A 14,944-nucleotide genomic window follows, 5' to 3' on the forward strand; every position below is an offset into this window, starting at 1 on the left:
TGAGAAAAATCATATTAGTCACATTTAGCAAGACATTGCCAGAAGAGACTGATTTTGCACCCTTGTTGAGGAAATAGATTCTATAAAGTTTTAAGCCTTAGATATGTAAGGGATGTTGTTAATTCCCTTGCAAAAAACTTTACCTTTATGATGTACTTCCTGCATTAAGGTTTTATTCTACATTCATTTCTGTGATGAGACAGAAAGAGGTAAGGAGTACACTCTTCACTGATAAACCATAACAGTTAATATGTTTTATCACATCTGCTGCTGCTACCAATAAACTATGTTACCAAATATACAAAGAAGTATATTTCGCATGGTCATGAATGCTTTTAATAAACACAGCCATATTCATCACACTTATTGAATCTCATAGCACCAAAATTACTTTCTAATTGCTGACAGTAATCTGTCTCTGATTAATTCTGATTAATTCATTTATCTGACTCTGGAATATTCTTACTTGGAAGTTACCCACAAGGATCACAGAATCCAACTCCTGGCTCCACAGAGGACCACCCAAAATTTAAACCCCATGTCTGAGTGTTATCCAAATGCTTCCTGAACTCTGGCAGGCTTGGTGCCATGACCACTGCCTTGAGGAGCCTGTTCTCAGTGAAAAACCTTTTCTGACATGATCCTCCCATGACTCAGCTCCATGTAATTCCCTTGGGTCCTGTCACTGTCACCAGAGACCAGTCATCTCCTTCCCAACTGCTCCCTTTGTGAGGAAGCTGTAGGCTGCCATGAGGCCTCCCCTTAACCTCCTCTTCTCCAAATTGAACAAAGGGACATGAATTGCTATTCACGTGTCTTGTCTCCTAGACCCTTCACTATTTTTATAGACCTCCTTCAGACAGTTCTCTCTATTCAGCTTCTGACTCACTTTTCTTTGCAAACTTCCTATTCTTAATATAATTCTTAATTGCTGGAAGACCAGATAAGCTGGAATTAAATATGGCTTCAATAAAAAGGGAATGGGGAGCAAGGCAGTAGCCTAGAGTTTGAACTCTTGTGAAGAGAACAGAACACAGTTTAACTTTGCTTCAGTACTGATCTGGAAACAAATCTAGAGTAAATGTTTCCCCAGGTTCTAATCAGAAAATAAAAAATGGAAGCAATGGAGGCCATTGTTGAAAAATAATTTGTATCTGCTTTTGAACTAAAGTATGCTTAAATGGCTAATTAGAAGATCCAAATAAACACTTCTAGAGTAAAAAGCCTTTCCCTCCTGTAGACACATTTCTCAGGGATGTCTTTAATGCTGACTGCTCTTCAGGGAGTTTGTGTTTGAACAGTTAGATAATTAACAATCTGCCTAAATATCCCTCATTTTTATTATGTTTAGGTTTTGATTAGCTTTAATTCTTGTCTTTGTTTTTCATGTTTGTATTTATTTCCCACAAAACTCTCCTTTCTACATTCCTACAAATTTGTAGCCAAGCAAATATTGCAATAATGTACAAATATGTCTTTAAATTTAAAAGAACAATTCTCTTTAATCCTGTTATGCTTTTTAAAATTTTTAAGCAACTGTTTTTTTCACTCCTACACATTTTTTCCTTAATAGCTTTTTATGCAGGTATACAGGCAGGTATATATATATATATACATAAATATGTACTTCTTTTAGTTTTATTACGTTTTTGTTTTTTATTTTTTCATTTTGTTTTGTATTATATTCTTCCCCATTTTATTTGGCATCAGGAATAATTCAAAAAATTACATATTAGAATTAGACAGAACAAGATGTGTAAGGCGCGTCAACACAGCCTAAGTGATAATGTGCTTCTTCAAACTATACATATGTTGCTTAGACTGTTTCTGAAATAAAATAAAATAAAAAAATAAAATAAATTGTGAAATCAGGATTGGTGTTTATACAAATGTGTCCAAATTTATTGAACAATGTCTCTGTAGCGAGTACAGTTTCTCTACTGCAGTCCTTGGCATGTAGCTCATTGCATACACAGAACTGAGAAAATTGAACAAATTCTTTAAGATTTAGATAATTCTGTCTCTCTAATTTTTGTTCTTGAGTTATTTAACACAGTGATGGTTTTCCTGGATGTGATTATTCACACAATTCAATTTTAGCCATCCAAATTTCTTTCAGCATGACTAACAAAGGGGCTCACTGAACAGCCAGTGGTCCCCTTACGAACAGATGGCACAAACTGATGCTATAAGCATTGGACCACCCATTAAACTCTGCTAAGACTGCAGGGCTAATTCTGCATCCATCCCTGTAGAATATTACTTCTCAATGCACTGATTTAACTGTGCATAAAAAAAAAAAAAAAAAAAAAAAAAAAAAAAAAAAAAAGCAAACCTGAAAGCAACTGAAGGGGAGGTTGCTCTCTCTTCCTTTGATGATCTGGGATATACTAAAAGCTATATCATTCACTGGTAGAAGTGAAGAATTCAGTCTGATCTAAAAACTTAAGATTTATACATAACATTCTATTAGAGGTTTAAAGAAACATACCATCCACATGGAGGAGAAAAGATTAGTGTTAACCAGTGTGCTTGGAGACAGTCTCCTACTTATTTTCCAGTAGAGAAGACAGACCTATGGCATTAAGAGGAAATACAAAACTGTAGAGCCCAGTGCCAAGGTTTGTGTTTAGAAAATGAAATCAGTGCTTGCACACTGGCTGTTTTATTTATTTATTTATTTCTGCATGCCTCTGCCCTTTGAGTTACATGTTTTCTCTCAGTGATCATTTATTTCTACAGTACTGCCTGTATAAAATCCTGCTGTGAGGAAAATAGTCCACAGTAAGTTAATCAGGCATATAACACTGCAGTTACACTATGACCCTGTCTGCTTTTCCACTTGTCAAAAGTGATTTAAAATTTCACCTTACAATTACCAGTAGTTGAGCTTGTTTCCTTGTTTCCTTGTGGAAGTTTTATTCATATCTGGTTGTTCCCTGAAGTGAGTAGATAACTATTTGTTTAATGCTTACTCGTAATATGGATTAACTTCCAAACTGACAAGCCCTTTAGCACTCATGATCTGGATTTTAGAATTCATTGCCAAAAATATATCAAAACATTGATTCCTTCTTATCTAATGCTACTTCCTCAACACTCATATATATTGGCTTTAGCTTCATATTCTTGGTATATTTTGAAATAAGATTTTTTATCAAATAGTATATTGGCTAGTCTAAACAGCATCTACATAGGTTGCTCCAAAAGTAACACATCCTACTTATTTCCATGGAAATTAGAACAAAGAGCACAATATCAGTTTGATAGAGAAAATTCTCAGCTACAAAACTCTACTTTTCAATTCAGTCAACCCCATTAGCAATGCATTTTCACTTGTGATGAATAAGAGCCTGCTTGCCACACTCGTAAAAATCCACAACAGCAGAGATGATTCACTGTTTCACAGCTGCTATGACACTGTCAGTGTTAGGAAAATGTTACCCATGCAGACTGTCTTTCATTGGCCCAAAGAGATGAAAGTCAGAAGTCACCAAATCCAGACTGCATGGTAGGTATGTTAGGAAAGTCCAGCCACAGCTGGCAATGTGCTTCGTGGTCTTCAAGATGGTAAGGGGCCTGGCTTTATTAAGTTGCAAGAAAAAGTTTGTTTTCTTCTCTGGACTGACTGCAAGTTTGAGCCATCAGTTTAGGTAACACTGTGATATAGTGGTCAGAATTGATGGTTTGGCCAAGTTTCAGGAAGTCCAGAAGGATTTCTCCTTTCCTAGCTCAGAAGACAGCGCACATCACTTTACCTACTGAGGGCTGCATCTTGAAGTACTTCTTCAAAGGGGAATTCATATATAATCACCATAGAACGCCATTTTGACTCTGACTTATAGTGATGACACCACATCTTCTTGCCAGTAATGAAGAGATCAAAGAAACCTTCTGCCTTGTGTTGGTTCAATAGTCCCTGAGAAACTCATATAAGGTGTTTCTATTTCTGTGTTAGCATTCGTGGGACCCACCTGCTGCAAACTTTGTGATAATCCAACATTGCCACTATTGTTTCCAATGCAATGAAGAAAATATTCAACTCAACAAAATAAAATGAGAGGCATTACTTTCAGAGCAGACTTTATAAAATGAAAAAAAAATATGGCATATGGAAGGAGTAGACTGTATTTTAGGGAACTTTCTCAGAATGCACATATGCCATTGAATTCCAGACAATCCATATGAATGTGACTGAAATCACAAATATTTTTAAAAGTTCTTCAGAGAAGTGATTACGAACAGAGAGAATAAAGAAAATTTTAACACAGTGAATAGAAACTGATTCTCATATAGGTGACAATGGGAGTACTCTCAAGAGCAGACAACGTGCTTGATTTTGTAGTCATTTCTGAAGGAAATCATCTGCAGTAAGTCAGACGCACAGTGATCTCTAGCCTAAGACGTTTGTTACAGAAATTAATTTATGTCATTAGCCTGAAAGTATATACTGAAGATAATTTTTTCCACAGTCTTAGTGAGGCCAAGTGGGGACAACTTCTAGGAGAAAGTTTCTCCTAGTACTAAGTGATTATGGAAGAGCTTGCTACATGAAAAATCAGACCACATTAATAAAAGTATAGCATCTTCCTCACGGTTTACATAGCCTGTGGGTCACCCGGGCCACTATTATCTATATCAAAAAGGTTATTGGGCCACATTGCCATTTGCTCTCAGCCTGCTCACCTGAGTGTTGTATGTATAGAGGAAAGGAAGATTACGACAGTAGTGTATTTCCGAACCCTATCCTGTTCCAAAACTGAGACACAACTGCAATACCTTCAGGCCAAAGCCCATCACAGCACAATCTTATGTTTCTCTTAATGGTTATTTCACTTAGGCAAGATTTTAAGTATAAATATAATTATAAAAAAAAAAACTTCAACATACTACATAATCTTTTATCAATAAGACATAAATGCTTTCTTCTTTGCAACTAAGGAAACTCTGGAGAAGCATAAAATCAAGAGATGGCTCCATCTACTTCAAACACCAGTGTTATTCATGGACTGTTTTTCCTGCACCTCCTGAATACTTATGAATGAGAAAAGTTCTTATTCTTCAAAAAATCTACTAGTTTCAATGGGAATGTGAAAGAGATTTTGTTGGAAAGCAGTAATGCCATTGAACTGCTTTGTGTTTGACAGAATTTTCTGAGTAGGTGCCCCTTGAATTGTGTTGCTTGAGGCTGCACACTCAGAAAGTCTCAACCTACATATTAGGCTACAAAGAGAAAAAAAATATATAGTGATGTGCATCCTTATCAATGGTTAGATCATTATCCCTGCACATGGAAGACTCCACTTAAAATCTCTATGCTTATATCATTTTTAACAGTCACCAGTTTGCAACACAAGATAACATGCAGGCTGGCACATGCCTTCTGACCACAGTGCCACTGGTTGTCCTAGTGTGAATGTCTTTGCATTGTCACTATTGAAGAGTTTTGAATGTTTAGAAATCTTCTTTATTTGTATTAGTAAGACAGCACCTCTGAATTTCAATGAACTATTTGGATCTGTTGAATCCAGCTGAAGGTTTTGCTCCAAATAAATGTTTCTTTATACAAAATCGATTAGATTCAACATGAATTTTCTACACATACTCTCTTGGAATGATTAATATAATTACACATATTACATTTTGTACGAGATGTTATTTGTATTGTTTCTCCCCAGTACTTGCTCTTTATGGGTTTATGGTTCCTTGTTCATCTTGATCATTTCACTGAGTGCCCATCTTGTGTACATTTTTCTTGCTACACAGTGTATTAGGGCACTTAACTCACAGCTCAGTCAGGTTTCAATGCTGCAATTCTTTTTGCACATCTAGGCGTAGTCCAGAGGCACTCTTGAAAGCACATGGACAACTATTTCACAAGTAACGTTGTAGAAATAAGACTGAGTGATAGGAAATCAGAGACTCTAACTTTTGAAGTCAGAATCCTTATAGGGTATTTTAGCACATTATTCATAATTCTGCTTCGCAGAGTCCTTATAAGGTATTTTAGCACATTATTCATAATTCTGCTTCATATCTTTTTGGTTCTTTTACATACGTTTTCTAAAAGCTATACTGTGAAAACATCAACAACTCAGATGTTGTTCAGAAATATAATTTTACCACAGCACACCAGCAAGGTAATATACAGCTGATATAATGAGAAAGTTTCATTTACCTTTATAAAACACAGATTATAGAAGCATCTATCTAGATGTAGTAGCCTGTTTTTGTTTGTTTGTTTGCTTGCTTTTGTTTTCGTTTTAAAGTGTACTATGGTAATCACAGAACTCAAACTAATGAAATCCATTACCACTACTCATAATGTCAATATCGCGTGAAATTTGAAATCCAAGTACCCTGCATGACAAGTAATTCTGTCTAATTTTCATTTAATACCTCCCTAAACACTCATGAAGATAAGCAATAGATGAGATAACATATCTAATCCTTCTCCCTCATCAAAATGCACTGTAAAAACATCTTGAATTCAAATTACATCCCTATACTTTTCATGTTCTTACTGATATATAGGGAATGCATAGGAGGCCAACAGCCTCAGTTTCATAACTGAACAAAAAAACCCTGGATGTGCCACTGGAGAAGAAAGATGAGAGGTTCTGATGGTAACAAGCTGCTGATTCTATGTCTCACTTTAGTGTTATTCCTGATGTCTACATTTATCCCTAGGATATATTTGGAATCAACAAACAGGTAACAGGTGTGGGTTGTTCACTAGAATTCTTGAGCTGCTATGATGAAAGCTACAGGTCAGAAAAATGAGGGAGCATGCTTTCAGCATTTCAAAATGAAAAAAAAATAAAAAATCCTAAACCTGTGATTGGACGTGTTGCTAAATCTATGGAAGTGAGCTTCTCCTCTGTTATATATTTACTGGCAAAAAATTATGGGAAATGCTAAAGTATTTGCAGAAAGTCCAATTCATTTTTTGTTTCTCCTAGAAATGATCAAACTGCATATAAGGATAGCAGTCTCTTCATAAAGTTTTATTGGTGGAAACTTTACATCATTAAAGACATTAATATTAATCAGTCTAAGAGTGCACTGCAGTTTTTTTAGAGCTATGTCTAATGTATAGCGTGCTGTTATGCAACAGCAGAAATGAGGTATTAGATTCCCATGCTCTGCTCCCAGAGTGGTGAAATTCTGATAGAAATGAAAGGCAAGTAACCTATTTTAGATCAGGATAGGAACAGGTGCATTTGCAGAAGTGCTTTTGCCTTCTGAAACACAGTCCTACTAAGTCTCTCTTGCTTTTTTCTGCTCATTAAGATAGCCTCCTGTATTCCACCATTACCTCTTTTCAAACGTATCAGATGCATCTTCCAAACTTTACATCTCCATATTGTTTGCAACCATCCTCCCATCTTTAACACATGCACACAGGCCTTTATGCAAATTGAAAAGCTGTACTTTAAAGAGTCATTGGTATCAAAAGTCCAAAGGCAGTCTCAGATTTTCATTTTTACCAGATATGCCATTTTATTTGTAAGAGAGAACCAGTAACTTCATGCATCAATACCAGATGCTGATTATGTATTCTGATACGAAAAAATTGCAAATTTGCATTTGAGCACTAAATACATAAACTAAGATTCAGTTGAGTTTGCTACAATAGACTGCTTTACTGGTGAAAAGTTATATCACATTTTACAATTGATAACTAGTAAAAGATATTTCAAACAGTTATCTACTGATATGCAGTCTTTAAATCTGTTTTAATGTCTAAAAGATCTGAAATCTTAAGTACAATATATGTAAAAAACGCTTGATGGAGACAAAATTGAGATAGCATTATGAGAAACTAAGAGTGGCAAAAAACAGTACAAACATCTAATTTTCCCTGGTTTTATACAGGATTTTTCAGTCATATTGTACTAGAATTGTTGTGTTAGCACTCAACAGCAAGAGAGCAAGAGATGAATTTCTGAGCACAGTTGTCCTATCGTGGTGTTAAATGATTATCTCCAAAAGATATTGGCAAAAGGATTTTCATAAAATAAAATCTTCTGAATGAGTTTGAGGGAACACTTGAATGTAGTTTTAAAAAATTAAATTAATTTAGGTTTTAACCCGAATTATCATTTTTTATTTGGATCAGTAAACGGTGGAACAATTTAAAAAACTATGAAACTGCAATAAGTCTGGCTGGTCTGGTTGTCTACATGCTGGAAACTTTGCTAAAAGATTATTCTCATGTCATTTTCACATCAGCATTACAAAATTCAAGCAGGACACCTTGAAGTTTTGGACAAGTATTTGAATATTTGACTGGATGTACTCTTCATCCTTTTGAAGTGGACTCTTCAGTAAGTGATGAAAAACAACAGATGTAACAAGAAATGAAGGAAGAACTCATTTTTCCTATGTGGACGTTATATAAAACTTACCTGTCCATAATTTTCACATTTTAAAATATATTTATTGATACACTTACATTCATCATAGGTTTATTACCTTGTATAAAACTATTCTTTTCAATGCATGGCAAAAAATATTAATATTTCAGTGTAATCTCTTCCTTTTCTAACAGGTATCCTATTTGCTGCTTGCAACAACTGACAAACTTTAGCTTTAACGATCTTCCTCCTTGTTCTGAAGAATGTTTTCCTCATGAACAGATGTACATCACTTCTGGATGTCTTGTGGAATATAAAAAAAACCCTAATTTTTATCAGTAAAGCATCATCATCTGTACAGTCTTCTTATAAAACATTATAAAACAGCATTCTTTACATGGGAATTTCACACCTTATTTTCAGACAGTGTTTTACTCAACAGATATTAAGTGTGAAATGATGACTTATTTTGTTAAAAATCAATGAATTGAGAACCAACAGTGACTTTTCATGTGCTACAGATTTTTAGATTGCCACTCTGCAATAAAGCCAGTTTTGGTGACTACAGACAGAACTAGGTGTTATCACAACAAAACAAAACCCAGATGTTCAATTTACATCTCTTTTGTCTATACGCTATGCTTGAGCATTTAATGACTTTTGTTCAGTCTGCAATTTTCACCAGATAATTTGGAAACCAACTCTGTAAACTGTAAGTTACACTGTGACAATTCCTGAAGTCTCATTTTCAGCAAAACACATTTTATTTCCCTCTACATGCAAATATTTCTATATATGCTTCTGTCACATTTATGAAAGATATCAGTTAACGTGAAATTTCCATATGTTTCTGACAGAATAGAATCCTTCCTAGGATTTTTTAACCATTTTCAACGTGTTATATTGAAATATAAATAATAGATAGCATGAGAAACAGACATTGTTTTACCTGCTGTGTCAGATAGTTATTAACCTCAGAATTACACCCTGAGAATAAATAGTACCAACATTTATTTGTCAATTAGTCACAGCAATAAAATAGGAGTATAGCTGAATATTCCAGCACACTGAATCACGATTCCATTGCCTACATCCTAAATGCACTGAATCTGAGTATTCACTCTTTATACTTGTAATGCTATAACACAACAGAAAGCACAGCAATGATAGCAGAATAGCAAAGTCCTAAACAGCAGCAAGTAAGGATTTGCCAAGTGTAACAGCCATAGTCATGGAAACAAAGAAAAAAATCTGCTTACCTCAGGTAAACAGAGATCTTTAGTAAGATACCCCTGCCACTCCTGCCAACCCTTAAATGACGTCTGGGAAGGGGTTGCTCCTAGTTTCACCCCTTCAAGTCACTCGGGTGCACTGCACGCACCTGAGCTTCCCTGGCTTGGCCCTGCCTTCCCACTAGGTACTCAATCACTGTTTCAAGCCATGACTTAGGACTTTTGCTAGAATATGTCAGATATGTATATTGTGCTTGAACTTGCACCCTGAAACAAAAATAAAGATATTTAGTAAAACTGCAACTGAATTGCATAAGTTAGTAAAAAAAACCTGAAAAAGTGCTCAATATAAGGTAGAATAATCAGTTTTCAGTTCACATGAGCCATGAATAAGCACTACTGAATATCATTAAACAGTTATCACCAAGAAATTAGGGCTAGCACCTAAGAAACTGCTATCCTGTTGGAAAATTATGATTCTCTAGAGAAACATAGGAAATCACAAATACCAATGAATGATAAATGCGTGTTAGCAGTCGTGTTACTGCTGAAAACAAAAGAAAATTGAAAGGACTGAGTAAAAGAACTACAGCTAGAGCTACTTCTGGGTGTTGTTTTGGTTGCTGTAATGCTGAGCCTTGTCATCACTCAGTAAAGTAAACTGTTTATTAACCAGTAAGCTAATTTGATTGCTATTGTTTGCTTTACTTGTCACAACTAGTCTCACATCAACCTCCCCAGAAAATGGCCAGCAGAATCATCTGTTGGGATGTATAGGAAGGAAAGAAAGCTGTGTGCTAAAAAATGAAGATCTGGTCAACTTTATCAGGATGGAAAAAGGTGTAGCTCTACTGAAGTGTCCTGTAGATTGGCCAACAATGCTAACAAGGCTGAGTTGGGCACCTTTGCCCTTATTAATGAGAAAAGAATAACTGCTGTATGTCTGAGTAAATGAGTATTGAGGTATCATTCAGCATTTCAAGTATGCCAGTTGTACTGACCTTTCTCCCCAAAATACTAAATATTACTGTGAAAAAAAAACTTCTGAAAACAACATTACAAAATAGCAGTTCAATATAGCCCTGGTAAATGAAAAATTCGGAAAAAAACATTCATTAGCTAATTTCACTGTAGTGTTTTATTATTAAAAAGGAACAATAATGGCTAACAAGATACGATTCCCAAGTAAGATAATGTAGTATATAGTATTGCCCCTTTATAATTATTGATACATGATAATTAAATTCTAAGGTGCCATCTACAAATGCTAAAATAACAGTCTTCATTCCAGAAGCCGCTTCCTAATGCCCATTCTATCCTCTGAGAATTAATTCTAGCAGTAAGGCTTTCCTATAATTAACATTGCCACTAGGGAATCAATTTTGCTTAGAAAACATTTCAGATCTCATAAAATGCAGATGATCTTCCTACTGCTTTGTTGATTCTTCTTTTATCTGGTTGTAACCCAACAAACCGCAGCTGGGGTTTCTGTATGGAGCAGTTCTGATCGGATTGAAGCCAAGAGGGACAAGATGGCAACAGTCCATTGGTAAGGCTACTGTGGCTCACAGATACAAGGCAACTGCCTCCAAACCCATCAGTCACCCCAGGCCTGAACACTGCTCAAAGCCAAAGGAAGTCCAATAGTCCATGTTGCCATTAACTTCTCCACTTTTTGTCTGAGCTAATTTTCTGTTTGTTCCTGGCTATCAGTAGCTGATGGGGGACGGTAACCTTAAAGTTATTATGCAGCCCTAAGCAGCAGTATTTAGCTTTTCTAAATTGGTAGCACATCTGAAATACATGCCATGTCACGATTAATATAATAGTAACAACACCTCTCCAGGGCATCCAAAACAGTATATCCAAAGTTCACATTGTCTAATGGAACAATTAATGCAATAATTTTGACTCTAATATGCCTTCACTTGTAAATCATCAAGTCATTAACCTTAATAAAACCAAACTGCTGTCATTTATCATGCTCATCTAAATTGCTCAGTACTGCAATAACAAAATACTTCACAGAAAGGAGTGTTTGAATGTCCCAGTGAAGCCTGGTAAATACAGCAACCTTTTAACACATTGGGAGTACTTTGTAAAGAAAAAATACAAACTGAAAAGTTACAAGAAATATAGTAGGTCCCCCCCAAGCCCCTCCCCCCAAAGGAAAAAAGAAAGAAAGAAAGAAAGAAAGAAAGAAAGAAAGAAAGAAAGAAAGAAAGAAAGAAAGAAAGAAAGAAAGAAAGAAAGAAAGAAAGCAAGCAGCAATAGTTAAACGTAACAAAAGAGAAGGTGCTGATAACACAATCTCTGCATTAAGAACCAAATCAGAAAAGTATGTTGTTGGGTAACACAACACCTTTGCAAACAAAAAATAAGTTACATCAAATAGTGTAGGCTGTATAAAATGTGTGTATCTTGAAACTGAGCCAAACGTGAATGAAGGTTGAGTATGATTCAGCAGCTGGAGTATACTGCATTAATCACATTATAAAGCGATGGGAAGAAACACTAGGGAATGAATAATCAGAAAGATAAGGTAGTAGACCACTAGATCTATTGTAGTTATTTGTGAATTTTGCCCAGAAAATTTTGGTCAGAAAGCATCACATAATTATATTGTAGATATTAGCGTAACTCCTATAAGCTCAAATTCTCCATGGAAAATGCTTAATCACATTGCAGATTTTCTATTTCAGTTACTTTTTTAATGATGAACTAATTCTTAATGTGTTTTGTTTGCCAATGATTATTGATTTATATATTCAAAAAGGACTAAGTAGCTCCCACATGAAATAAAAATCCAAAATGAAATCTCATCAGAGATTATAATATGTGGATGGGTGGAAGAACAATCTAAATCCAGTGAACTATTTAGAGGCTGCTTAGCAGCACCATAAGGAATAAGTTCAGAACTAAATGACCAAAATAAGGTTTAAAAATATTCAAGGGAATGGAAAGTTTATTACAGTGACAACGATCCATTATATACAAAAATGGCAAGGTGAAAATTATTATGCTCCAAATTGTTTTGAGGCAAAAGAAAACTCTGAAAGTAAAACACCTTAATCATATTTTTCATTTTACCTCCTATAATCAATTGCACGCATTATGCCACTTTATGCTTAAAAACTGTATTCACTGTGCACTAGCCTGTCAGAAAATCTTGAATAACAAGTCCTAGAGGACACTATTTAAAGTTACTGGCCCAGATCAGCAGCTGACATACATCATCGTAGTTCTACATAATTCAACACATCCTATGTGTCTGACTCAGAATTTCCATAGGGAAATGATCATTTATCTATGAATATCAGCCTAGCATTGCCTCTTGGTTTATAAGAAAAGTGTGTAATTGGACAGTCTCCTACTTTAGATATTTTACTCTATGAGACATTCCTCAAGTTAAGAATACAGCTGTTACCATCTGTATCAGACACTTGGCAAAATTATCTCAATAAAAATAGCATATTCAGTTGTTCAGATGAAATTACGATTTGCAAGGAGCCCCATGGAATTCAGTCCCATGTTAGAATAGTTTATTCCAAACTAACGTGAATTGCATTACAGTAAGTTACACACAATGACCACAAATACATCTGTATTTTAGACCATTCATTTCACAGCATTTAGCTCCCTGCCAGCTCCAAGCTCCAACAGTAGCTGTGATCTTATTGGCCCATATGTTTTAGTTAAACAATATGTGAAAAAGCAGTGTAATAAATAATGTATTCCCATCACAAGTAGTTATCTAAACAAATTATCTTTTCTTGCCTCCGTTATCACCAACAGATTAATAGAATATGCTTAGAAAAATATATCCTTTGGATTATATTCAGAAATGAAAATGACATCAGAACTTCATACTCTTTTCTTGGCAGTTCCTCAAAGTTATTGAAAGCCTTAATCTAGATACTAACTCTACATGAAAGGCTCCATTGTAGTCACAGAAACAGAAAGACGAGTTTCTATGGGTGAAAGCCATAGGCTTTTTGGTTGCATTTAGCAGCTGTATCACCAACCATACAGTTCTGTTTTGGAAAAGTAACTTAGCATCACCCCAACTATAAATAAATTGTTTCAGTAAAAGAGTAACCTTCCTAGTTTCTGTACATTCAGTACATTCACTGAATTTCATCCCATTTCTCAGAAAGTGTTCTCATCACTGGCTTGATAACAATAATATCAATACGTATGTGCATGTGGCAGTTTATGCCAGTCTCATGGGTGATTTTCTGTACTGCTAAGTATCCGCAAAATGTGGATAGAAGTATATCACATGCCTACTTTCTTCAATCAAATAGGATGCAAAACCACCTGAACTGATGCTACCCAAGCTTTCATGTCAGTTTGGCACATTGCAGTACCGTGCAGGCAGTCTATCTCAGTTAAGAAAATACTGTGGCTAGCTATCTCAAAGCAGAACTGTTCTGTAGCCAGCTTACTGAGGATCTCAGAATTATGTGGTATGGGCATGGATGGATTCAGACATTTCTGCATCTACAGAAAACATGACCTATGTCTTTCATTTAGGTAACTGGTCTTGGACAGGGCAGGAGGAGGTCAGGATATGCAGTCGGAGCCATTCCAGGTTGGCCAGAAAATACAAAAAAATTGGGAACTCTGGAGCCAAAACAGCTTTAGCATTGCATGTCTGTGATCAGACAAATGGAGTAGGAAAAGTCAAATTTCCTGAAAAAGTGTAAGATATTCCCAATAATTTCGAATAGAAGCATTTTAATAAACCTGTTTCCAAAGCTGGTCAAAATCTAGAGACCAGAAGTATAATGAAAAAATTCTGTTGCCTTCTTGAATTGCTTGAAGGTCTTAGCCTGGAAATTCATGTTTTGGACACAGAAAGCTCTTGTTTCGTTTGTGTCATTTTTGGCAAAGGTGTTCACCTAGCTTCTGGCAGATCACTCACACTCCATTTTTCTTGAACACAGTCTGTTCTTTGCCTGTTGAATATATACCGAGTAATCACTGAAAAGCACATTTTAAAACTGTGAGAGGCATGTAAATACAAAACAACTAAGAAATGCAATGTCTAAAGGTGTTAAGGAGTTAAGGCAAGACAAAATCAAAAGATCAAATATTCAAGGGTTGTAAAACATAATAACTATACAACATAAATAATCAATTCAATACTTTTTTCTGTTTCTGCAGGCAACAAATGTCAGTTGTTTTCTCATTACTGTTGTGCTTCAGATGTTAAATCTCACAACAGCATGGGTGATATTTAGATACGATTTTTTATTTTCTTTTAATAGCAACAACTTAAGTCTTTCTTCTTGTTCACAGCCTGGAAACTTGACTGTAAAGCATTTATTGTGTAACATCCATCATTTC

The sequence above is a fragment of the Gallus gallus genome, chromosome 1 (genome assembly GCF_016699485.2).
Source record: "Gallus gallus isolate bGalGal1 chromosome 1, bGalGal1.mat.broiler.GRCg7b, whole genome shotgun sequence".
In the NCBI taxonomy this organism is placed as follows: Eukaryota; Metazoa; Chordata; class Aves; order Galliformes; family Phasianidae; genus Gallus; species Gallus gallus.